The following is a 25,284-nucleotide window of genomic DNA, read 5'->3' on the forward strand; positions in this document are numbered from 1 at the left end:
CAGTAAGATCATACCCAGAGACTTAAAATTGCCCCGTTGTTCCCAGACATGTTCGCCACAAGTTCTGAGTGCAGTTGTTGTTAATCGACGAGAGTAAAATCAAGTCTATGCCCTCTGAGTTCAAAGCTCTCAGAGGTGCAATCTTAAAATCGTAATCTGCTTTATTCTTGTCAGCCCATGCATATCTGTGTTGGTCTCCCAGCCTAGGGTTTTGATAGATACAGCGTGATCTGGCCCGTTACCTGTTTCAGTGGGGACACATTCCTCTGGGCCACAAGGAAGCACTCTGAGGAAGGTAATAGAATAGAAAGAGGTGACGTCTGATCTATAGTGGATCCTGTCGAGGGACACTAATTATCATCCTAATGGAGTCGTCACTCCGTCCAATCCCGCTTAATGCGTAGGACTTGCTGGATGAAGCTTTATCTTATGCTGATGGTAAACAGGTGGTCATTTGTGACCGTTGTCCCTTTACCAGTTTGGAGATAGATTTATCTGGAAGGGAAGAGAAAGTCCTATTTGTGTTCCCACTCCTACTAGTCACCTGATGACCTTCCATTACATCCATGATTATGTGAGGATCTGTCCCCATATCACTAGCCACGGGCCGTGGAGAAATGGAATTCTCAATAGAATTTAAATGAGGGACAATGATCCTAACTGTGATCCCTCCCCCCTGTCGGGAATTAACTGCAGACTGGGATTAGATAGCAAATCATCCCTAGTGGTCAGATCCTGTGTGTTTAGGTCCATAATAGTATCGCCTAAGGGAAGTTGTCTTAAAATTGTTTGTCAGAAGCTACGAGAAGTATGTTTAAGTGCAGACTGATTTTTTGTTTTCTTTTTCCTAGCGTTATTCTTTTTTTGTTTTTTTAGGTGTTATAATTTTTAGGGGGGGTGATTGTAGGTTCTGCCACGTGTACAAAATCATCATCTGATCTGTCAGAGACATTAATTGAATCAAACAAGACCGGAGAAGCACTCAGCTGTGTAATGCACTCAATCAGATCTGATGGTGCATTGGAACTAAAGCCAAGAACGGGGCCATCAGAGACCCGCCTGCCACTCCGGTCTGCTAGCCTTACATTATTATCACCACAAATCACCTCTGCATCAATCACAGGTGGAACCAGAAGGTGGAGAGACCCCTGTTTTGCCCCCAATCATCAGGGTTTTTAAGTTCTTGTCCAGGACCTCCAGCTTGTCTGAATTATCAGTAACAATTTCCTTAAAATTGCCATATAGTCATATCAGAGCTCCCAAGACTAAATGCAGAGCGGAGATGGAAGCTGCCCCAAGCAGGCCATTATTAGGTGGTATGGTCCTTTCACTGTGATAGGGACTGTTCGGCTTGATTGTTCCAGGAATGTAATAGGGGAGATTCGACCGGATGAAGAGTCAGGTTAGATCTGGCCATCAGCGAAAGTTCCAAGTTTTTGCAGAGTTTCAAAAATGATTCATCAAGAATCACAGAGTCCTGCAGACTCGCCCGTTGGTTTATGTTGGTGTCAGATTCTGTGTCCGATTCGTCATGACCTTGGTCCCACCCCTTCATATTTTTGATAGCCGATCTGGAAGCTTTTCAGGAGTCCACCATAGACTCCTCCGAGCGGAGAACTGGAGCATCTGTGGTGGTGGCGTTCAATGTGTTTGGGGCATTGTCAGAACAGGCCCTGGTTTCCTTAGTTACCATTGGTCTGTCACGGGTCTGTGTAGGCATTGGTGGAGACAGCAAATCCCGAGGCTGTGTAGACTTAATATCTGCATGTCAGTAACAAGACCCATCCGTAGCTCACTCGCAAATGGCGGGAAGTTCATAATCCGTCACGCGAGACTTGCTTCGAAGAGCCGCAGCCATATCAACTGTGCTCCTCCCCCTAACACTCGGCTCAAAGGGAAGAGAAGCAGGGCAATGCCCGAACCCGCACACACTGTGTCTTATTTATGGGGGGGCAGTTAGTAATTCAAAGGGTGCTACACAGCAAACCCACAGTGACTGTGAGCAGCTCAAGCCCACATAGAGCTCTTTGTCACGCTCAAATACGGCACTTCTATCCAATAGAAGCCAAAGCTCCTCAAACCCCAAGCCGCTAGCACCCATAAAACTCAATGCATAGCAGCAAGCTTCCCGTTGCTGGCCCGGTGTAATGCTCGGGCAATTCCGCTCCCGGCTGGGGTTGTTCCAATTCCCGCTGGCAGCGTACGCAGGATCCGGGTTCCCGAGCAGGATCCGGGTTCCTGAGCAAGATCCGGGTTCCCGAGCAAGGGCAAGTGCCACAATCTCACAGACGCAGAGACCAAGGTGGCCACTGCCATCTACCACCGTTGGGTCACTCCTCCCCGTCGACTCCCCCGAACACCGGAACACTTTGCCTCACAGAGGTTACAAATGATTATTCGTTAAATACAACTCCAGCTGTGGACCCCCAGTGTAAAGACCGCGGGATGGGGACCTTGAAAGACAGTCATACCTCCAAGATTAACGAATAGAGTTCCCAAAAAACTCTATGCCAATAACACTATTCTTACTACCACTGGCATTATTCGTATCGCTGTTATTCCTTCATGGATTACTGTGCCTTATCAATTGGACACAAGAAGCAGCGCAGCTTATCACCCCACTCCAGAGGAAGGAGATGTCACGTCCATGTTGTCATCACATCCAAAGCTGGAAGCTGTCCGAATGAGGATATATTGTTGAGGTTTACAAACTCTTCAATGTTAGGGTGACTGTGGAGACAAATGAAATGAGCAGGAGGGCCAGTGTCCACAAGTGCACCAACATTCAAGCATACTACTCTTCTATCAGAGACATACAGCTTCAAATATAAGAATCTGTGCTCATGCCTATGTTCCCAAAATGCTCTTTGATCTTATGTAAAACAGCCTGAAACCCTCACTGGTGCTACGTGTCTCCTTCCCCTAAAAGAAGAGTTTAATAGGAGTACACCAGAATGTCTATTTTGAAATGACAAGATATCCGAAAATAACTTGTATGATTATTCCAGTGGAGGATAACAAAATGTGCTCTGCAAGACACGTGTAACACACTTGTTATGACTCAGGCGGTCATTAGAAAGGAATAATGTCACGTTTAGAAGAAGCCAGATTGCAATATCCAATTTAATAACTTCCCCTTTCAGTAGCTCCTATTGCAAACAAAAAACAAAAAAAAGCACAGCCTCGTTCTAGATGTGTGTGTTTTCTTCTGGTTGATCTGCTGTCAATAATGACTGGGACGGCTCTTTTAATCGTGTACCTGACAACGCAACAGTCGGTAAGGGGCGGGGTGGTGGGGGGCTACACAGAGAGGGAAACAGAGAGAGACAGAGGGAGAGATCCAGGGGGAGAGGGAGGGCGAGAGAAAAGGAGAGAGAGAGGGCATGAGAGGGAGAGCAAGAGGGATAGAGAGCGAGAGAGAGGGATAGAGGGAGGGAGAGAGAGAGAAAGAGATAGAGGGATGGAGAGAGGGAGGGAGAGAGAGAGAGGGCAGGGACAGGGAGAAGCAAGAGGGATAGAGATGGATAGGGGGAAGGACAGGGAGAGAGATAGAAAGAGGGTGAGAGAGAAAGGGGAGGGGAGACAGAGAGAGAGAGAGAAGGGAGCAGGGAGAGGGAGAGCAAGAGGGATAGAGAGGGAGAGAGAGTGATAGAAGGGGGAGAGAGGTAAGGAGTGAGAGAGAGAAAGAGATAGAAAGAGGGATGGAGAGAGGGAGAGATAGAGAGAGAGAGAGAGAGAGAGAGGGCAGGGACAGGGAGAAGCAAGAGGGATAGAGATGGATAGAGGGAGCGAGAGGGAGAGAGAGAGAGAGCAGGGAGAGGGAGAGCAAGAGGGATAGAGAGGGAAAGGGAGGGAGAGAGAGAAGGAGAGAGAGAGAGAGAAAGAGATAGATAGAGGGATGGAGAGAGGGAGGGAGAGAGGGAGAGAGAGAGAGAGGGCAGGGACAGGGAGAAGCAAGAGGGATAGAGATGGATAGGGGGAAGGAGAGGGAGATAGATAGAAAGAGGGTGAGAGAGAAAGGGGAGGGGAGACAGAGAGAGAGAGAGAGAGAGAAGGGGGCAGGGAGAGGGAGAGCAAGAGGGATAGAGAGGGAGAGAGAGGGATAGAAGGGGGAGAGAGGGAAGGAGTTAGAGAGAGAAAGAGATAGAAAGAGGGATGGAGAGAGGGAGAGATAGAGAGAGAGAGAGAGAGAGGGCAGGGACAGGGAGAAGCAAGAGGGATAGAGATGGATAGAGGGAGCGAGAGGGAGAGAGAGAGAGAGCAGGGAGAGGGAGAGCAAGAGGGATAGAGAGAGAAAGGGAGGGAGAGAGAGAAGGAGAGAGAGAGAGAGAGAGAGAGAGAGAGAAAGAGATAGAAAGAGGGATGGAGAGAGGGAGAGAAAGAGAGGGGGGCAGGGACAGGGAAAAGCAAAAGGGATAGAGAGAGAGGGATAGAGGGGGGGAGAGAGAGAAAGAGATAGAAAGAGGGATGGAGAGAGGGAGAGAGAGAGAGAGAGAGAGGGAAGGGACCGGGACAAGCAAGAGGGATAGAGATGGACAGAGGGAAGGAGAGGGAGACGGAGAGAGAGAGAGAAAGAGAGAGAGAGAAAGGGAGGGAGAGGAAGAGGGATAGAGAGGGGGATAGAGGGTGGGGGCGAGAGAGAGAGAGAGAGGGAGAGAGAAAGAAAGAGCGAGGGGGCAGGGAGAGCAAGAGGGATAGAGAGGGGGATAAGGGGAGGGAGGGATAGAGGAAGAGCGAGCGAGAGGGGAAGACAGAGAGGGGGAGAGAGGGCGAGAGAGAGCGAGAGAGAGAAATAGGGAGTGAGAGAGGAAGAGAGGAGAGGGAGAGAAAGCACTACATCTGGGTATGATATTATAGTTGTTCTTAAATTAATCATTCATTCCACTTGTGTGAAGATTTCTTTCTTTCTTAGTTTCTCTCTATTCTTTTTCCTTTTCCTCGATCATTTATAGTTTATTCCTTGGTCTTTCTTTCATTCATTCTTTCTTTCGTTCTTATTTCGTTCCTTTCTTCTTTCTTTCCTTCTTTCTTTTCCTGAAGATGAAGCACGCAAACACCTCTTAATCTTGTAATCTCTGTAAACTGACACTATTCCTATTTATTAAGTAATATTCATCCTGAAACTGCCACAGGTCATTGAAGGAGATTGGTGGCAACTTTAAGACATCATCCAAGGCAATCCTCTTAGGTGACTTGAACCTAGGACTCAATGACCCGGGAGATCCACAAGCAAAATCACTCGCTAAAGCACTAGACACCCTAGGCTTCAAGCAATCCATCACTGACCCGACACACATCAAAGGTTGCACCTTAGACTGGCCAGTACACCATGACTACCCACCCGCCATCAGCTCTAATTCCCCAAGCCCCTGGACAGACCACCATGTCATCCTATTCTCCATTCACCCCAAGAAAGAGAAACCCTGTACCTCACCTCTTCCACCGACATTTGCCAGGAGTTTCCGCAAGCTTACCAAAGAAAGGCTTTGACCTCACCTACAGATCCCTGCCCGCAGGCCACTTTTTTACAACGACCCAGAAATACTTACTGAAATCTACAACTCCACCATAAAACAGGCAGTAGCCGCACGGAAAGTCAAACCCAAGAAGCACACGAACGCCGGTTCACCCCCGAGCTACTAGAACAATGCTCGAAAAAAACAGTCTGCCCTCTGCATCTGGCAAACAAACCGCCTAAACTCCTCCAAAGTTGAGTTTAACAACATTTCCAAGGATTATGAAAAAGCAATCATCTAGGCTAAAGCTACATCCTTTAACACCAGGATTGCCAACATCAAGTCTGACGTGAAAGAGATCTTTGCAATTTCAAGGAAACTTGAAACTCCCGCCCCCTCCCCTCCAGCCCACAGGCCATGACCAAGGACGAAGCCTTGTGCTCCGATATACAGTCAGTCATGCTAAGCATCTACCTAACAAGATCTAGATCAACCAGCTTACACTGAACCCACCTCACTAGTCCTCCACAACCACCTCTAGTCACAAGACATTCCACTCTTCACATTCAAAGATGTCACCGAACCTGAAGCTCTCATTCTTATAAAAAAAACATCAAACCGTAAAGGTGGTATTTGCCCTGCGACACTCATCGAGGGCTGTGCAGGCACCCTCGCACCATTACTTACCAACTCCATAAATGCCTCTTTTCCTTGGGGCTCATCCCCTCCAGCCTCAAGGAAGCATGGGTACACCCACTTCTAAAAAGCCCTCAATCAACCCTACCTCCCCCAATAACTACAGACCGATAACCACAGTGCCCTTCCTGCTACAAATCTTAGTCAAAGTAGCCTACCTACAAGTCCAACAATTCCTAGAATCCAATCAGATCCTAGGCCTGCGACAGTCTGGCTGCCGCCCCGGTCATGGCACAGAATCAGCCCTGCTTGATTTAAAAAAACAGATGGACCACATCAAGGATGAAGGTAAACCTGTTCTACCCCTCCTCCGAGACATATTGGCGGCTTTTGACCTTGTGGACCACAAAATACTCTGCCACCATCTGTCCTCCTCAGCTCATTTCTGCCTGAACGACAGCCTGGATCACCTCATTCCTCCAAGGCAGAGCTATGAGAGTGTTCTCCGACCACTCATGCCCCGCCCCATTCGCTCAGTGCGGTGTTCTGCAAGGATCCTGCATCTCCCCCACGCTCTATAACATCTTTACCAGACCACAGTTCGACATTCTGGACTCACCGAGAATAACCTACACCAACTATAGAGCCGATACCCAAGTCTTCCTCCCCCTATCTGGTAACTATGAGGCAGATGCCACATCCCTCAACTTTGCCTATTCCACCATCCAAGCTTGGATGGCAGCGAACCGGCTCTGCCTCAATGGGGATGAAACCCTAAATAAACTCAACAAATACTCACCCTTCAATATCAACAACATCCAAATCCCCGTCTCACAGTCTGTGAAAATCCTAGGAGTCTACTTAGACACCACCCTCTCCATGTCCAGGCAAGCCAGCACTATTGCCACCTCTGCAGCCCACTACACAAAATTGCTTAACTCAGCCAGACCCTTCCTGACCACTGAAAACTGCTGTTCTTTTGCCAGAGCTATAATTGGCTCAAGACTGGACTACTGCAACGTCCTCATTGCCCGCACCTCAGAAAAAACCTAAAGAAACTCCAAACCATTTAGAATAATGCACTCTGAGCAGCCGTAGGCATCCCTAAAAGGGAACACATTTCCTCTGAAAGGAAGCAGGCACATTGGCTCCCCATTAAAGAACACATCCTGTTCAAAACACTTGCTATCACCCACCCCTGTACTGTGAGAAAATCAGAAAGTCTCACAACCAAAGGGTGACGCCCCACTCCTGGCCTGAATGGGGATCATTTCACAGATGTGCCCTGGACCATATGTCCACCTACTTGACCGCAAAGTATAAGGGGGAAACAATTACAGAGTAGACGGGAAATATTGGACCTCTGGAGAATTTTCAAAGAAACATATGTCCCAACTGAAGGGGGGAATTACACCTGATAGTGACAAGAAGACGAGTACAGAGGAAACCGGGGGAAAAGGGGAGATGAAAAAGGGGATATACCCGCTAGCCACATGACCGGCAGAAGGGTACACCAACCCAACCTATGAGTCAGGGGGTACTATAACGGCCGCCCCAAGTATGGCCCCCCGCCACTGTACGTCGTACCCCGCGAGATGTCAACCCACACTGGGGTAAGCGCAAGAGACCTAGAGGTAGCTTTAGCCTCGACACACACAGAATTGGCAAGCATAAGGGCAGCCTGTGAAGCCACAAGAATGGCAGAGGTTCCAATGTTGCCAGCAGGAGCGCACTCACAGCCGCCTGGGGACGAATGGAATTCTGGCGACTTCCTGTTCAGAATCGACAGTGCACCCATAAGGACAGTACCTGTAGAGCGGGACGGGGAGATGGACAGATTGGGGTATGAGAATGTGGGGTCCCAGGTAGGGATGAGGAGTATTGGAGTGACTTCGATGACAATGAAGAAGACACAGGGGGAGGGGCTGAGCAAGAGACAGAGGGAGGGGCTGAGCAAGAGCCCCTAACTACACAGAGTCGAGAGTTTATGGGACGGAAGATCAAGTGAATGGTTCGGCAGGATAGCACTAGCACGGAAAAAGGGACATGCAAATAAGAGCAAAAAGTGTAGCCAAAATTGCAAATGCCACTGACACACAAGGGGGCGGGGGCACACCCACTATGTACCCTGGGCACAAATGGATACAAATAATCTCCTCAAGGCACTCCCACAACTCACAGCAGGGGTGGGGAAATGGATCTATGTATTCGAGAAAAACACAGCAAGGGTAACCCTAGCCATATGGGACATTAAGAGCTTGTTAGTGGCAGCAGTGAGAGATCAGGCAGGGATGGTATGGATTAAAGCTGGGTACCCTGGAGTAACACTGAGTAATAATGCCCATGATGGAGCATCATTTAACAAGATTAGAGCGCGAGTATGGGATGCGCTGCGACACACGTTCCCAAACACCCCAGACTTACAATCAATAGTGCAATGCACAATGGGGGATGAGGAAGACATTGCACAATATATTCTCAAGTTTCAAGAGATGTGGAGAGCAGAAACGGGTATCACCTGCGATCAATCAACATCCTTGTTTTATTTTATTGTGAAAAGAAGGCTACCCAACGAAGTGCAAAAAGTGCTCAATAAGATAGCTGGGGTGGAAGCAAAAGGGTGGCTGAGATTCAAAGTATCATAGTGCATCATTGTAGGAGGATTAAAGAGCGGCAGATAGAAACTGTTCAGAGGCGGCAGGCGGAGGAAGCAAAGCTAGTTCAAAATAGACTTGTGAATGTAGCAGCGGTATCAAAAGTGCCACCCCTGGCACAGACGGGAGAGGAAGGGTGTGTCTCCATTGAAACCCAGGCGAGGATGGCAGCAGTGTGGGCTGACAATGGACAAGGACAGTGGGGAGGAAACCAACACTTTTCAGGGCCTCAGCAGCAAGGAGGGCAGCAGCGAGGATGAGGTAGGTTCCAAGGACAAAGGGGAGGGGGAATTGGAGGACAAGGACCAAGGGGTGGCAGACCAGGACAGTGCTGGTCATGTGGGCGGTGGAGAAACGTTTCTAGAGAATATTGCAGTAGGCAGGGAGGGAATTATAACTACAACCAAAAACATTATGGGTATCCCCACCCAGGTAGCCCCCAAGGGCCCGCTCAGGGAATGTAATTGATTCTGTTTGAGATTCACCAGGCCTATATGCAATTGCCTCCTCAAATGCCCGACCCTTAACGCCCACCACACCAGCAACAAGCAATGCAGCCACAAAAGCCATGCCCCAACCCACATGCTGCGGAGAACAGACCCCATTTGCAACAGTGCCAAATGGAGCAACGGCCCTGTATCAAAGAGCAACAGTGGTAGGGGAAAACGTATTCTTGTTCCCCAGGACAGATATGTACCCCAACCAGGAGAGCCACAGAGAACACTTGCGTGTCCCATCCTGTCAATGGCCCTCATTACGACCCTGGCGGAATCCGCGGTGCTAAATGCACCGCGGAGCATGGCGGAAAGCCGCCGATAGCGCCATGGGGGTTGGCGGATTTACCACCCCATGCCGACCTTGGCGGAGCGGTAAATCCCCAATCCCCATTTTACCCTTCCCCATTCCCATTCTTGCCCCATAGGGTATAATGGGAGTGGGGAAGGAGTTAATTACGCCGCCGTAAAGTACGGCGGCGTAATTAACAACGAGGTCCCTTAGCGCCATGGTTTTCTCCGCCCGGTAAAACCAGGCGGAGAAAACCTCCATGGCGCTAAGGGAACTCGTAGTACGGCGGACGGGTCCGCCGCGATTAGCGCTGGCGGAAACCCACTCCGCCAGGGTCCTAATGAGGCCCAATGACTTTACATTCAGAAGAGGAACCACTGGTGGGGGCAGAGATAGGGAATAAACGATTAATCTTCATAGTGGACTCAGAAGCGGGGAAGTAGTGCATTAGTGAAGGTAACTTCCCACTATCAGGAAAGACTCTCAACATGCAGAGATTCTCTGGGGCTGTTTTAACGGTTCCTTACACAAAAGACTCAGACGTAAATGTGGGAGGGAAGGATGTACGTGCCCCCCTCCCCTACTCAGAGAGCTCTCCTGTCAACTTGATTTGTAGGAATCTCCTTAGCAAACTGAGCATGACAATCTCGTTCACAGACAGAGGGATTGTCTGTGCCACACATGGCATGTGCTCCTTACGAGCAATGCTGGTAATACATGTAATACATGTTGTGGCAAGTGAAGTGGCAGTAAAGGGTATCCCCATCAATCTGGACATGTTTTTTTATGGCATCAGGGTTCTTGCACGAGCAGTTCCTCAGACTATGAGAAAATAGGGGAGGGTACCCACCGACTTCATTTTCTGACATGTAGTCTTCCCCCAGTTGGTTGCAGGCACAATCCTAACATTAGACTTAGAAGGCCTAGTGGTGTCTGCTAAACGAAATGTAGTTCTGGGCACTGACCCACACAGGTGCCAATGACACACTGGCCCTCATTACGACCCTGGCGGAAAGCGACTGACCGGAGCGCCACAGCGTAAATAGCGTTTCCGCCATTGCACGAAGGAGCAAAGTGCGGCCCATTCCGACCCATCGGGCACGAGCACCACGGCATGGCGGAAGTGCAAAGTCCGCGATGGCGGAAATGACCCCAAAACGGCCCACACCGCCGCCGTACGGCGCCCTAGGTGCAATACCGCCACCCCTCTTAGCGGTCACCGCAGTGTGCGCCTACCGGAAAGTACGGTGCCCGGAAATATACGGAAACGGAAGTTAAAACATGGGCCCGGAACGGGAAACATCCCGGCGTACACCTATAAATACACTAAAACCACACAACCACTAAAATCACTACCCTGAAACACACCCCAACCCGTCAACCACCCTAGCGAAACCAAGAAAAATGGGAAAAGTAGCGAAGAAAGCGTGCGACCGCAAGCGGCAGGTCCACTTCTCCCGTGAGGAACTCACCGTGCTAACAGAGACCCTCCAGGAGAATGCTGCCGTCGTCTTCTGCACGCAAATGACCAGGACGGCACTTGCAAACAAGAAGGCCATATGGGCTCTGGTGGCACAGCGGGTAAGTGCGGTGGGGACCGCACCCCGCACCCCACAGCAATGCCGCAAGCGATGGGACGACCTGCGGATACGCGTCCGCAGCATACTCTCTGCCAACCGCAACATTGCCACAGCCACCGGGGGAGGTCCTGAATCACCCATCAAGTTGACCCCCTGGGAAGAAATCTGTGCCTCCACCATCGGAATGGAGAGCATAGAGGGAGTCGGAGGGATGGAGAAAGGAGTGCAGACATCCGAAGATTCAGGTAGGTGGGCCAGATAAAACAATGCCAAATCCACACAGTCCATCCATGTGAAGTACCATGCGTCCACATAGTGCAACAGAAACACATGTCCAGGAGAACGTCCACACACATCGGCCTGATAGCGCACGTTAAAACCCACAATAAATACATAAATAATTAAAAACCCCTAATACACGCACTACACGTGCAGCAGGCACACCCTAACTGCAGGCTGCCAAACAACTGCACCCTCACTCCACACACAAATCAAAGCACCTCCAAGGCCCCGACCCAAATCACCCTCAGGTACCACCCCAATGCATGTGATACAATGCCATTCCAATTCCCACAGACCCATCAATAACCCTCGCCCTCCTTTACTCCACCACAGGGTCCGATCCAAACGACGAGCTACAGGACACCCCTACCAGCACACCTGCAAAGAGGGCCAAGACCAACGGCCAGAGACCCTCCACCTCAGCTGCACGCATCAAGACACGGCAGCAGCACAAATCAGGTGGCAGCACAGAGGAGGGAACATCAACAGGCACCCCAGCAGCCAGCATGCCCACAACACCACCACCACAGGTCCCCCCAATGGATGCCACAGAAGGCACTGCCTCTGGTGGCAGCAGCACCATAGGTGACACCCCATTGATGGCAGCATGCTCGGACACAGAAAACGGGGATGCCGAAGTCAGATCCATCCATGACCTGTCCCAATCCCCCTGTCTGTCCCATCCCGTACAACATGAGGATACCACGCAGGGGCACCCACAAGACGACGACTGGCCATCCCCCACAAGCCCTGTGGCAAGGCAACATGAGGACAACAGCCCCTCTGTGACACCCCCGCAAATGGCCATGGCCCAGCAGAGGCAACAGTCCCTCGACCAGTTGATCGAACAACAGCAGCAACTGGCCACGCTCCTCAAGGACCATGCTGATGAATGTGGGGGCACTAAGGCAGACATAGAAACATCAACTGAGACACTTAGGGCACAAATCGAGAGTAGCACCGAGAGCCTGAGAGTCCAAATGGAGAGTAGCACCGAGAGCCTGAGAGTCCAAATGGAGAGAAGCACCGAGAGCCTCAGGGGGGAACTGCATGCGACGGCCAAGGACGTATGTGCCGAACTTGCCGCAGTGCGCCGTGTGCTCACTGAGCTCTCGCAAACCCTTAGGGACATGCATGGACGTGAGCAGGCAGACACATCATCCGTTGCAAGTTCCGTCCAGGGCAGCCCCCAACGTAGATCTGGAAGGAACCTGCGCTCCACAGGCAGGGGTGCCCCTGATACCCGCAGAGGGGGCATGCAATAGCGACAGCCCACTGACAATGAGCATCTTTGGACACTGGTGTTCGGGGGGGAGGTAGGAGGGTGGAGGGGGTGTGTTGGGCTCACTTGGGTGGCGGGTCGATAGGGTGTTCAACATGACATCACATATGCCATAAAAAGTGCACGATCAACCAATGAGATGTGTGGACATTGATCTTTGTGTACTAGGCCATCATAGGCGTACAGTCCATATTGTGCATGTCCCAGACACACGCAGTGCCACGAGTCCCGTGTCCATGTATCAGCCACCAGGCGTGAGTGCTAGAAGCATACATCAATGAGATGCTGACGAATGTCACGGGCCTCCGGTGCCTCGCAGACTCCATGAGGTGCTGCCACATCCCCACCCTCATCATGACCATCTTCAGGTGCTTGCAGTTCTGCGTCAGGGGGCATGGGCACATTTCTACGTACGCACATGTTGTGGAGCATGACACATGCCATCACCATCTTTGCAACCTTCTCATGGCGGTACAGGAGTGCCCCGCCAGACCTGCTGAGGCAGCGGAAACGGCCCTTCAGTAGGCCGAATGCCTGTTCTATGACTACACGGGTACGTGAGTGGGCATGGTTGTAGTCCTCCTCATGCTGGTCCCGTGGGTTCCGGACTGGTGTGAGGAGCCATCTCTTCAGTGGATATCCAGCATCACCTGTATGTGGACGAGAAACGTATGATGTGGAATGCCATTGATACGTACGCACACCCCCCCCCCCTTCCTGCCAGGTCATTGCCAATTCACATACCCCACATCATCATGCATGTAATGAGACTCACCGAGTAGCCAGGATCTGTTCCCTGCGTGTCGCTCCATGTAGCGTGGTATTGTAGAGTTCCTCAAGACCATAGAATTATGGGTTGATCCAGGGAATCGGGCACAACAATGTGTAATGATCCTGTTGGAGTCACACACCATTTGTACATTCAGGGAATGAAATTGTTTTCGGTTGCGGTACTGGGCCTCCATGGCATGTGGGACGACCAATTCAACATGGGTGCAGTCGATGGCACCAATGCAACCCGGTATGCCGGCAAGTGCATGGAATCCCACTTTCGTGTTTGTAATTTCCTGCTCCGAGCGTGGTAGGGAGATGTAGTCGTCTGCGTGCTGCAGGAGGGCATCGAGCACTTGCAATAGTGTCCGTGAGAACAGTGGCTGAGAAATGCCATGCAACTGTCCGACTGTGTGCTGGTAGGTGCCTGTGGCCAGGAAGTGGAGTACAGACACCACCTTCAGTAGGGGTGGGATGGCGGTTGGGCTATCTATCATGCTGACAAGGTCAGCCTGTGTCATGTCCACAATGGCGGCTATGGTGTCCCGGTCCAGACGGTAGAGGGTGTGGATCTGCTCATCAGTGAGGTTGAACGGATGTGCTCGAAGGCGTGGGATTGCGGGCTGCCTGCGTGGTGGTAGTGGCTGTGCTGGTGGGCCTTGCTGGCCCTGCCTTGGCCTCCTCCTCCTCCTGCGTCTCCTCCGTGCTGCTGGTTGTAGTTGGTGTTCGTCTTCTTCTTGGAGTTGGAGCACTTGCAGTGCTATCAGGTCCCCCATGGCCAACATCGCGAGTCCTGCCGGTAGCATTTCGGTGTGGTTGTGGGAGGAGACTGGCTGTGCAATTTATGTGTTTTCAGGCTGTATGGCCTCCACCTGTGGTGATTCATTCCACCTGTGCAAACTGCTCTCCCCTTTGGCCGAGCACGTCACGCGCACAACGCTGCAATTCGGGGAATGGTATCTTGCTATTGCTATCATGTATTTGTACCCGATGGCCGTGTAAGATTGGTTGATATGTTCATTCTGCTGTGGTCCCATTGTTTCCCATACTATCTGTGCAGTCGCGAACAGACTTGTGAAGGGTCAGTGGAACGTAGTACTCGAGTAACGGTGGGCCCTCATGCATCACTGTACCGAGTTGCAACGACGGGCGGGGCGTCCCATTCGTGGGTGAAGGCAGTTGCCATTTTCACACACAGCCGCACTCGATGGAATGATTAGTGATTTCAAACGGCCACAGATGCCTTTCCGACGTGGTGTTGCAAATGAGGAATTCGAAGGGCGGCGCTTTCGGTTTCCAGCTAGCGGCGAGGAGATGCCCACAGGTCTGACTGCAAATATAACGTTCTATTGTTCAATGTCCTTGAGACAGGGCCCATGGCGAGGGAGCAATGATTGATATGAATAGTTTGGGATGCGCAATAGCTACGTGGGCGATGAGGCCGGCCGTTCCCAAATACATGTTACTTCACAACACTGGAATTACGGGCTGGGGCACTGTGGATTTTGCAGGCTGCATAACGCACAGACTCAATGGATGTTTCTAATGTTATGTGAGTGATTATTCAGGCGTTTTGATCCCGGGATGAGGGAATGATGAATGGATGCATGGGCAGGTGATTTGATACAGAGTTTGCCATGTACAGGGCTTCTTGGGATCTATCCGCCTCCCCTACGCTATGTGATGCAGGGCTGCCATAGTGGGACCATCGTCTATCTGGCCTTGTTGAGCCCTCCCTGTCTCGAGGCGCCCTCAGACACTTGTGTCCATGCACGTTAACATTCCCATCTGATGGATTCTGTTTTGACAGACGCATGCACAGGTACACTCGTTTGTGATGGTGTTTGCACCTCGATATAGATGGTTATGAGTCGCAAGTGGTTTTGGGGTGGTGATGATCCTTTTGAGTGGGCTAGCATGCATATGGCTGTGGATTTCGTGTGATCATTGAAGTGAGTTGTTCGAATGTAGTTCTGATGGCCATTCTGTTCTTTTTCTTTTCTTTTGGTTGACAGGTATCTCCTCCCCTTTTGCCACTGCCATCTGTATGCCACTCCTGCAGATGGATTTTACTCCCGACACCTGCTGCTTCGTGTTAATCAGTGGAGCAGCATTACGATCTTATGGGACGATCGCCAATGGCCCACATGCCCTTACGCAGTACTGGTGGCTCGGAGCAACATTTCGGCCTTTCAGCTGGACTAGTGCCTCCCCATTGGGACGGCCCTGCGGTTCTGTGCGCTTCCATGTTGCCTTTTCGTACGTGAATGTGGCTCTGTGTACCATGGGGGAACAGGGCGACACACAAGTAGTGGCTGGTCATTTCTTGCGGATGCAGCCCACAATGGTGATTAGTGTTTTGGAGTTCATGGCCTGATGGCTGTATGGGCTTGGTGACTTTGATGTGCATAAATTTCTATTCTGATTTGGCCCGTGTAGCGTTTTTCTTTGCAAGTGATGTGGCATATGCCTATTTGGGGGGCGATGTATTGTGAGGAGATCTGCATTGGGTTCCAGCTTCGGGGTTTAGTTGCGTGGTACTGTACTGGGCGCGTTTGCCTACTAAGCCCGTGAGGTCAGGGATGGGGGCTGCCTATATGACAGTTTGAATGTTGTCATGCTCAGGGGCGGGGGATTGGGTTTTGTGTAACAGATGCCGGTCAGCCAGGTGGACTGGTGGAATGATGTGATTTTCGGAATATTGCTGGTCACAGGTGCCTGTGTTTGCGTGCGTTTCTTGGTGGGGGACTGTGGTCATGTCCATTGGGATGGCTTCTGTATTCGTGCCATCTGTGCCCTGCAGCTCCCATTGGCCCCTCTTGTGTTTCTTTTGTTCGTTGGCATGCATGGGTGACTTGTACATTTCAATGGTTGCATTGTGACTTCATTGCACCTACGGGGAGTTGTACTTTGTGGGCAGGGAGCGGTGTACAGGCACTCAGTGGGGCCGTTTACGGTTGATTCGCGATGCCGTACTTCTCGCCATGGCGGAATGGTACATTACGCCATGCCTGATGGCGTTAGGTACATGTCCGCTAGGGTCGGAATTGGCGTACCCTTGCGCCATGGTGGTGTTTGCGGTTTGGCATGGCGCGCGCGCGCGTGCTTGGTGCAGTTAGCGTTGGCGTTCACTACGGTGTCGCTAATGGCTTCGTACTTTGCGGTGACGGGTCATAGTCGCACCGAGCGCTATTCGATGGCGGTATTGCATTTCCGCCATCGTTTTTCGATTTCCGCCAGGGTCGTAATGAGGGCCACTGTGTTTTGTATTGATCCCAATGTGCCCCTGCTAGATTTGATGGACGAGGATCTCTTTGAGGATGACAATAATGATGGAGAAATTATGCTCAAAATGTGTATACCCTGTGACGTAATGGTAGGGTTGGCTCGAGAGGATAGCTCAGCGGCAACATGCTCGCCGGGGAAGCAAGGCAACACGGAGCAATACAAGTTCGATCTCCAGGTCTGCGCTTAGAAACCTCTGGGTATTAAGCACGTTATAAATAACCTATCCTATCATATCAAAATACAGGAAGTGCAGAGCCCCCTTATGGCTATTGTCATCGGACCACGCCCATTCAGTGAGACAGATTTGCAATATGTCCCCACACTTTTATGGACAACAAACACACACAATGTAGGGATGTTGCAAGAAGTGACACCTGTAAAAATAACACTCAAACCAGGAGCAATACTCCTGCAGGTCAAATAATACCCCCTGTCTAAGAAGGCGGAGGAAGGGATTCAGGAAACACTGCAGGCCCTATTACACTGATGGCTCATAGTGCCCTCCACCTCACCATGCAATACTGCTATATACCTAATTAAAAAGGAAACAGTGGGAGTTGGAGGATGATTCAGGATTTAAGACACCTTAATGACATTGTACAGAAAGAGTTTCCACATGGTCCCAAACCAGCATCCATTTTGTGTACCATTCCCAAAGAAGGTACCGATTTCACGGTGGTTGATTTGAAGAATACAGTTTTCTCAGTGCCCCTCCATCCAGACTCACAGTACCTTACCGCAATCACCGTGGGTGGGAAGCGCTATGAACACTGACGCTTATCCCAGGGGTACTGTGAGAGCCCAAGTATTTTTTAACAGGATACTGCATGAGGATCTAAGGAACATCCAAGTACCCAGCCTGATAATTTGATATGTAGATGATCTACTGGTCTGCAGTGACAGCGAGCAGAGCTGTCGAAAGGGATTCCATTACACTACTACAGTTGCTAGCAAAGAAAGGGTACAAGGTGGACAAGGCAAAGCTCCAGTACTGTCTACTGGAAGTGCTCTACTTAGGGCAACTCATCTCCAAGGATGGCAAGTGGATAATTCCTGACAGGGCAGCTAGAGTGCGTGCTCCTCTCAAGCCACTCACAGTGAAAAACATGCAAATATTCTTAGGGTTATACAGCTATTGCAGAGCATGGATCTTACACTATGCAGCATATACCAGACCACTCCTACAAGGCCTCAAGGAAGCCCAAAAGGAGGGTAAAAAAATTGCATGGAAAGCAGAAATCATATCAAGGTTTTTTTTCTTTTCTTTTTTAGTTTATTACAAACTCCTAAAAAATAAGAAACAAACGTGAACATCATCCATCTCATCTTTAAAAAGATATCACATATTTAAAGTTATACATAAGGAAGTCATCATATTCAATCCTACGGACTGATTGGGTAGAGCAAATTGCATCTGATCACTCATTTGTCACTGCAAGATTGTTCAGATTGAGGTATTCACATTCCTTTTCCAGAATGTTGTTCTCATCTTTCAGGCTTTTGGCTATAATGTTTAGAAACCCGGTCAGTGCAAATATTATTTTATTATTTACACCGTTATACTTCAAGGTCCACCATTCTTCAACCATCCGTGTGATGTATTTAGCCATCTCCTCTCCCTGACATCGAATTCTTGAACTGTTCATCGTTGGGCAGAATAATATTAAATGTTTCAATGAATCATCAGCGCTTTTGCAGAATAATCTTTCCCACAGCTCCCATCGACTCAATACGATGTCTCTTTAGTTTCCCAAACATTTAGTCTAAAGTAAAGAAAGAGTAATCTCCTCCTCTTACACGGGAATCTAATCAGATACTTGAGGAGCTCATTCAATGTCTTTGCTTCCATAGGGGCATTTTTCATGCGTGCATGTGTCATTGTTTTATCATATGTATCGATCCAATCCTGTTTGAGATACTTTTTTTTCACTGCATTTGGATTCTGCAGGAGAGTATCCTTGTCAACACTTAGCTGAGCTAAAATAATTTCACAAGATGCTCTCCAATAGCTCAAGAGATCTTCACTCGAGCAATCATTGGTTTTTGTTAGAATGCAAAATTGTTCAATATCATCCGCTCCATCGATTTTCCTGTATAAGGTTAACGAGTTCCATAGAACAATTGCATTCAGCGATGATAAACTTAACTCGTACCTCATACAGGCAGTTGGGAAACCCTTTGGTAGTTGGAACAGTCTTCGCAATATCACATTTTCATATCTAGTCCAGAATTCATGTTTGATTCCAAACAGAGACTCTGCTCCATATGTGAGAGCAGGAATGATTTTATGCCTATAAAAACGTACGGCTGGAAGCATAGATAATTTGCCGTACTTTATTTGCAGTTTAGAGGCTTGTGCAGCAAGTTGATTACATTTCGATATCAGCCCTTTCACGATCGGTTCATCGCAAATGCTTGCGCTTATTGTGATACCCAAACATTTAACTCTGGGACTACTTTAAGAATTTCATTTCCCAACTTCCAGTTTTTGGCATCTTGTTTGCTTACGAGAGCCTTGAAGGTTCTTTGATATAAGAATCTCAGTTTTCTGGATGTTGATCTCAAGTTTGTTATCATCAATATAGGTTTTCAGGGCCGTAAGCTTCCTTTGAAGACCAACTGGTGTCAAATCTAAGATCGCGATGTCATCTGCGTAGAGAATTATGTTGATATGTTCTCCATTGATCTTAGAAGGGAATGAACTGACATTATCCATAGCTTCTCCAACATCGGAGATAAAAAATAAATTGAAGACAGTAGCTCCCAGGGGGCAGCCCTGCTTGACCCCACGCGTAGTATATATAAGCGCTGTTAAGTGCCCTTTTTGATCTAGACGGACTTGTACAGACGTCTCCATATAGAGGGCCTTAAATGCTAAAGTTAGGCTAGATGGACATCCTTTAGCTGCCATTTTCCTCCACAGCATCTCTCTGTCAACTCCATGGAAGGCATGAGCCAAATCGATGAATGCGATATAGATTGAATTTTTTTCCCTAATGGCTTCCATTTTAAAGTTATTCAAGATAAACAAATTAAGGCTACAGCCTTCTACCTTTGTGAAGCCAGTTTGCCTTGCGTCCGCCGCTCCAGCCATTTTTATCCACAATATTAATTGGTTCAGCAAAAGAGTGGCAAACAGCTTCCCCACCATGTCTAGGAGTGTGATGGGTCTATAGTTGTTTGGTTCTAATCTAGACCCCTTCTTGAAAATGGGAACAATTATAGCTCTTTTCCATGTTTTTGGAATTCTTCCCTCACTTAGTACCATCTTAAAAAGTATGTAACAGAAGTCATCCCATTCGTCTGGGTTTTGTTTTAGGATGTAATTAGTCAAACCATCTGGCCCAGGTGCACGAGAAGTGCTTAATTTCTTTATACTAGAGTGAATATCCTCCTTCTCCATAATCAAGTTCCAGGGTGATTGGCAGGATACGTCGTTAGACATGTCATATCCTGGTTTGTTAAATAATCTAGTAAAATGGGCTATCCAATGTTCCTCTAGAACCATATTGCATATACTCGCCTCCTGCGGTTTTTCAAGATCGTTAATTGCAGCCCAAAAGTCTCTTGGGTTTCTCTGTGCTAACCATATCATCATTGCTTCGGCATCATGTTGTTCAAAAACTGATCTATACCACTTCAGCCAGTTTTTATATTGCATTTTCATTCTCCTTTTTTCTTTATCTTTCTCAGCTCTGAATCTCGATGAAGCATCTAGGATTCATATTTGTTTTCTCAAATCCCTTTATTTTCTTCACGACTTCACAGTTTTCATGTTAGGATTAGTCTGGGTTTTATAAATCTGCAACAAGGAATCAAATTCAATCATTGTGTCATCATTCAGAGCAGCTTCTAAAACCAAATAATCTGTCAGTTTCTCTATTTTTGCGCTATTTATTCTTAGGCTCTTCCCTCCATGTTTTACTTCAATCTTTTGATTCCACCTCTGGAGTTTTTTTATTGGCTCCACATTAAACAAGATGGCTACTAAATCGTGGTCACTTGCATCTGGTTTAATGACATTAATCTCACAGAGATTGGTTATCAAACTTTTGGAAGTTACAAAATAATCCAAAATGGATTTCTGGTTGTCTCTTTCTCATGTCACTTTGGGTGGAATATCGCCTGGAACCTTTCCGTTGAGGATGTCCATACTTCTAATATCAAATTCCTCCCAGATGGTTTTTATTAGAATATTGTTTCCTTTTCCATTCCTTATACACTTTCCTGTCATAAACAGGTCCAGATTAAAATCTCCACATATTATAATGACTGCACTCCCTTCTTTGTCTGTTATGCTATCGATGATATCGCATAGCTGATCAAAGAATATCATTCCTCCTGTAGCTTTATGTTGCCAGTAGATATTTATGACATAGATCATAAGCGATTCCTCTTCCCCTTGACCTCGGCTTATAACTGTGGTCACCTGAACATATGAAGAAGGATTTCTGGACTGATCAATTCATAAGCCACTTTCTCGCTTTACCATAGTGAGAAGACCTGACATCAGCCGACCTCTCTGTTGGCATTTTGCAGGATTAAAAGCTATATCAAAACCGTCTGCGAGAGGAGGGCTCACTAAGCCAAGTTTCTTGAAGGCAAATTATATTCAAGGGATCCAAAGATTTATTTGATTTCAGAGTTAGATGCAAAAAGCCACGGGTGTTTCAAGATTCCATGGCTATACCTTTTCTGGAATCTATGGCCTCATTTTGACTGTTTTTTTTTTTTTTAGTATTGAGAGCTCCCACGACTCATTTCCAACTCTCTTCAATCGAGCTGCCGGAGCGAGGTTCTTCACTGACTTTTTTTGTATTTAGCACACGAGTCTCGGTCTCTATATTGATTCTGAAGGTTTTTTTTCCAATCTCACAGACTCTAAGAATTTTTCCGAGTCCATTCCTAGCTCCTCTAGATCATCTTTTGTAGAGATCTTATTCGTCATTATTTTTTTCTGCGGAAATGTTAAACCATTAGAAATTGTTTGAGTTTCACATTTGTTGTCATGTTTGTGACGTTGACTTCGTTCAGTTAGCTCTGTTGCATTGATCTCAGTTATTCTAAATCAAGATAGTCAAGCTCATCGATATTCTGTAATATAAGATCATAGACAATTTTTAAGTGGATATGCAACACCACTCGATCCATTGTGGTCTCACCAAGAAATTCTACTGTTTTTATGTCCTTGGATTTTATCTCATTCATGGTGCGTACGTAATTCAGGAGCTGCATGACATATAACGATTTAAGATCAGTCCATCTTCTTTTGGATCATTATCTGTAAGGATGGATTACCCTGTGCTGGTTTTAGACAGGGAGTTACATTCATTATTTTGGATCTTTTATCAGCTCTCCATGGCTCTTTATCAGCGCCAAACACCGAAACTTTTCTGTTATTATACCCGATGCAATGTCCTTGGTCATTACTTGTTGGTTTGTCTTTCTTTCATATTGCTTTGGTATATTTTTTCGGACATTATTGAAGTCTTCTGATGAGGCCACTTGGTTCATTTTACCTAAAGCTCGATCTCTTTTGCCTTCAATTGTTAGAAACTTATAAAAACCTTGTTGAGTTACAACATCGTTATCATCCTGTTCTAGATGGTTTTTGTCAAGTGATGCTTTGGCAACCGTTCTTTTCCAAGATAGAACAGCTTCACAAAAGGAGTCTTCAGACGTTATTAACTCTTCCTTGTGTTCTTGTTCTGAAGATGGAGCTGTCATGTATCCAGTTTTAATGACTTAAAAGAGGTAATTTCAACAGCCCCTGTCCTTGACACCCCTGATTACACACAGGAATTCTAAATTTTTCACATTCAAATGGCACACTCATGACAGCAGTACTCACACAGAAAAGTACAATGGGCCAAAATCCACTAGCCTATTACAGTGGCACCCACGATTCTGTCTTGCAGGGACCATTTTCCTACAAACAAGCCCTTTCTGCCGCAGCCTTTCCCATCAAGAAAAGTTCCACAATTGTATGGGGTGCTCAGTAACGTTATACGTTGAGCACTCACTTTCTGCGATACCGGACCGCTCCAAATCCACACTCACTACACAAAGAGCATCAGCATATGAAATAATACTGTCCAGCCCCCATATCTATGTAGTAAGGTGCAGAACAGTAAATCCCGTCATGTTTCTCACTCAGCATGCACGGCTGAGGACATGCAGCAGCATGATTATGCATCATATGAGGGGGAAGGCGATCATATCCTCAAAGGGAAAGACAGCCTCCTAGAAGAGGGAGAAGTGCTCTTAATTGATGGTTCAGCATCAATTGACCAGGAAACAGGTGAAAAACATGTTGGGCCGCCAGTAATGTGCCTATAAGAAGAAGAATACGAAACACTGGTCATGAGAAGACTACCATAGCATTATTCTTCACAAGCATCTGAACTGGTAGCGCTCATAGAAGCCTTGCAGGCCTCAAAGGGGTGCTATTTTACCATCTATTCAGACTCTGTCACCACCACGATACATGCAGGTCTGTCATGCTGGAGAAGGAGGGGATTCCAGAGAGCTGATGGCTCACCAGTGCAGCATGCAGCGCTACTTAACACATTGATTTACACCCTCGCAGAGCCCTCTGTGGTGGCGGTAGTGAAATGTGCAGCACATACCACATACACAGAACATAGATGAAATCTCATTGGGGAATGCTGCCGCGGACAAAGCAGCAAACACCGCAGTGTATCTCTCAGTGCAAGGCTTAACAGAATATGTTGTGACAACTGCAATCACCAGAGCCGACACAGACGCATACACGTCCCTCCCTATCACACAAATTATTGAACTGCAGTGTAAGGTACACCCAGAGGAGCAGGACAACTGGCTCAAATGTGGATACATGCAATCACCTACATACCTCTTATGGAGACAGCAGAGTACAGGGAAGGTAGCAATGCCCATGGAATTATTGCATACAGCCTTTGAGCAATAGCATTTCCCATCCCATAGCTCTAAACAGCACATTGCGGCAGACATCCAAGAGGATTGGTTTGCCCCAAACTAACAGGATCACCTAGCAAAGATGGTGGTCCAATGCACAAAGTGTCATGTGTTTAGTACAGGGATGACACTGAGAACTCTGAGAGGAGCATTGCCCCGCCCTGTTGGCCCATTCCGTGAGCTGCACATTGATTATGCAAGCATGGGAGAAAGATGCAATGGGGCACGATATTTAATTGTGGTGTTGTGTCCATTTTCAAGGCTCGTTGAGGCCAGCCCATGGGCCTGGGCTGATGCCAAATGTGCGGCTATATTCCTTGTCAGGGAGGTATTCCCTGATTGGGGAGTATGTGGCATCCTGAGGTCAGATAACGGAATTCATTTTTTCAATGAGTTGTTTAAGGACATCACAGCCATGATAGGAATAAAGCATCAAATGTGGTCAATTTACCACCCACAAGCAAATGGTTGGTGGAGAGAACCAACGGCCTCCTTAAAAACATCCAAACTATGCAACGCTCTGAAAAAGAATTTGGTGTATTGCCTGCCCCTGGCCCTATTCCACCTATGCACACAACCCAGTAAGGAGCACCACCTGTCCCCCCATGAAATAGTGAGTGGCAAGCCCAGGCAGACACCCCTATCACCGGTTAGAAGAGCATCAGGTGCTCATTGAACAGCAAGATTCTGGGAGAGGAATTCAAGCAGCACTTGTCCCAATTAACACGTGTGATCCGATACATCACAAAACAAATAGTGCCGCCACACACAGAGGAAAGAGAGACTATGACTGCCCCACTGACCGATGCCACCCCTATACAACCATTGTGGGACAGGGAATGGGTCTATGTCAGGAGCTTCATGCAAAAATGGAACAACCCCAGGTTCCATGGGCCCTATGAAGTGGTATTTTCCACCCCTCTTGCCGTAAAGGTGAAAGGGCTGAGATATTGGATACACCTCTCTGATGTTTGCAGGGCACCACAGTACACCAGACAGAAAAACACAACCCTGCCTCAAAACAGTAGCTCTATGCTGACCATATTTGTGCATGTGAGAATATTTACAGTACATGCATTGCTACTAGAGCACGGGCTATGTAAACTAATACTCTCCTTCTCTCTCTCTCTCTCTCTCTCTCTCTCTCATTCTCACTCTCTCTCTCTCCCCTCTTTCTCTCTTTTTCCCTCCTCTACCCATCTCCCACCCTTCGTGTTTTTTCTCCAAAATTCAGAGATACAACAATGATGGAGATGGCACCGCTGAGAGATTCTTTGAAGGTAGATAGAAATAGCATTAGTAATACGAGGGCCTACAGCTATGACTGTGGCCTACATTTTACAGCAATTTTACAGCATTCTATTTTACAATACTCACGTTTGCATTAGGGATGTATTGGAGACGTCTTTTATCTGGGCTGGCCATCTAAAAGAAGGGGGGGTCTAAAGGGACCTGGAACAGGAGCACAACCTTGAATGTTACAGAATTTGTTTTGAATGGAACTGAAACCCACTCCAATGTTACTGTATTTCTTTCAAATGTAACTGAAGTGCCATCCATAGCCCTTAGCTATATACCTATGTACTCCACAG

This window comes from Ambystoma mexicanum, chromosome 8, assembly GCF_040938575.1.
Source record: "Ambystoma mexicanum isolate Mex_15411 chromosome 8, UKY_AmexF1_1, whole genome shotgun sequence".
In the NCBI taxonomy this organism is placed as follows: domain Eukaryota; kingdom Metazoa; phylum Chordata; class Amphibia; order Caudata; family Ambystomatidae; genus Ambystoma; species Ambystoma mexicanum.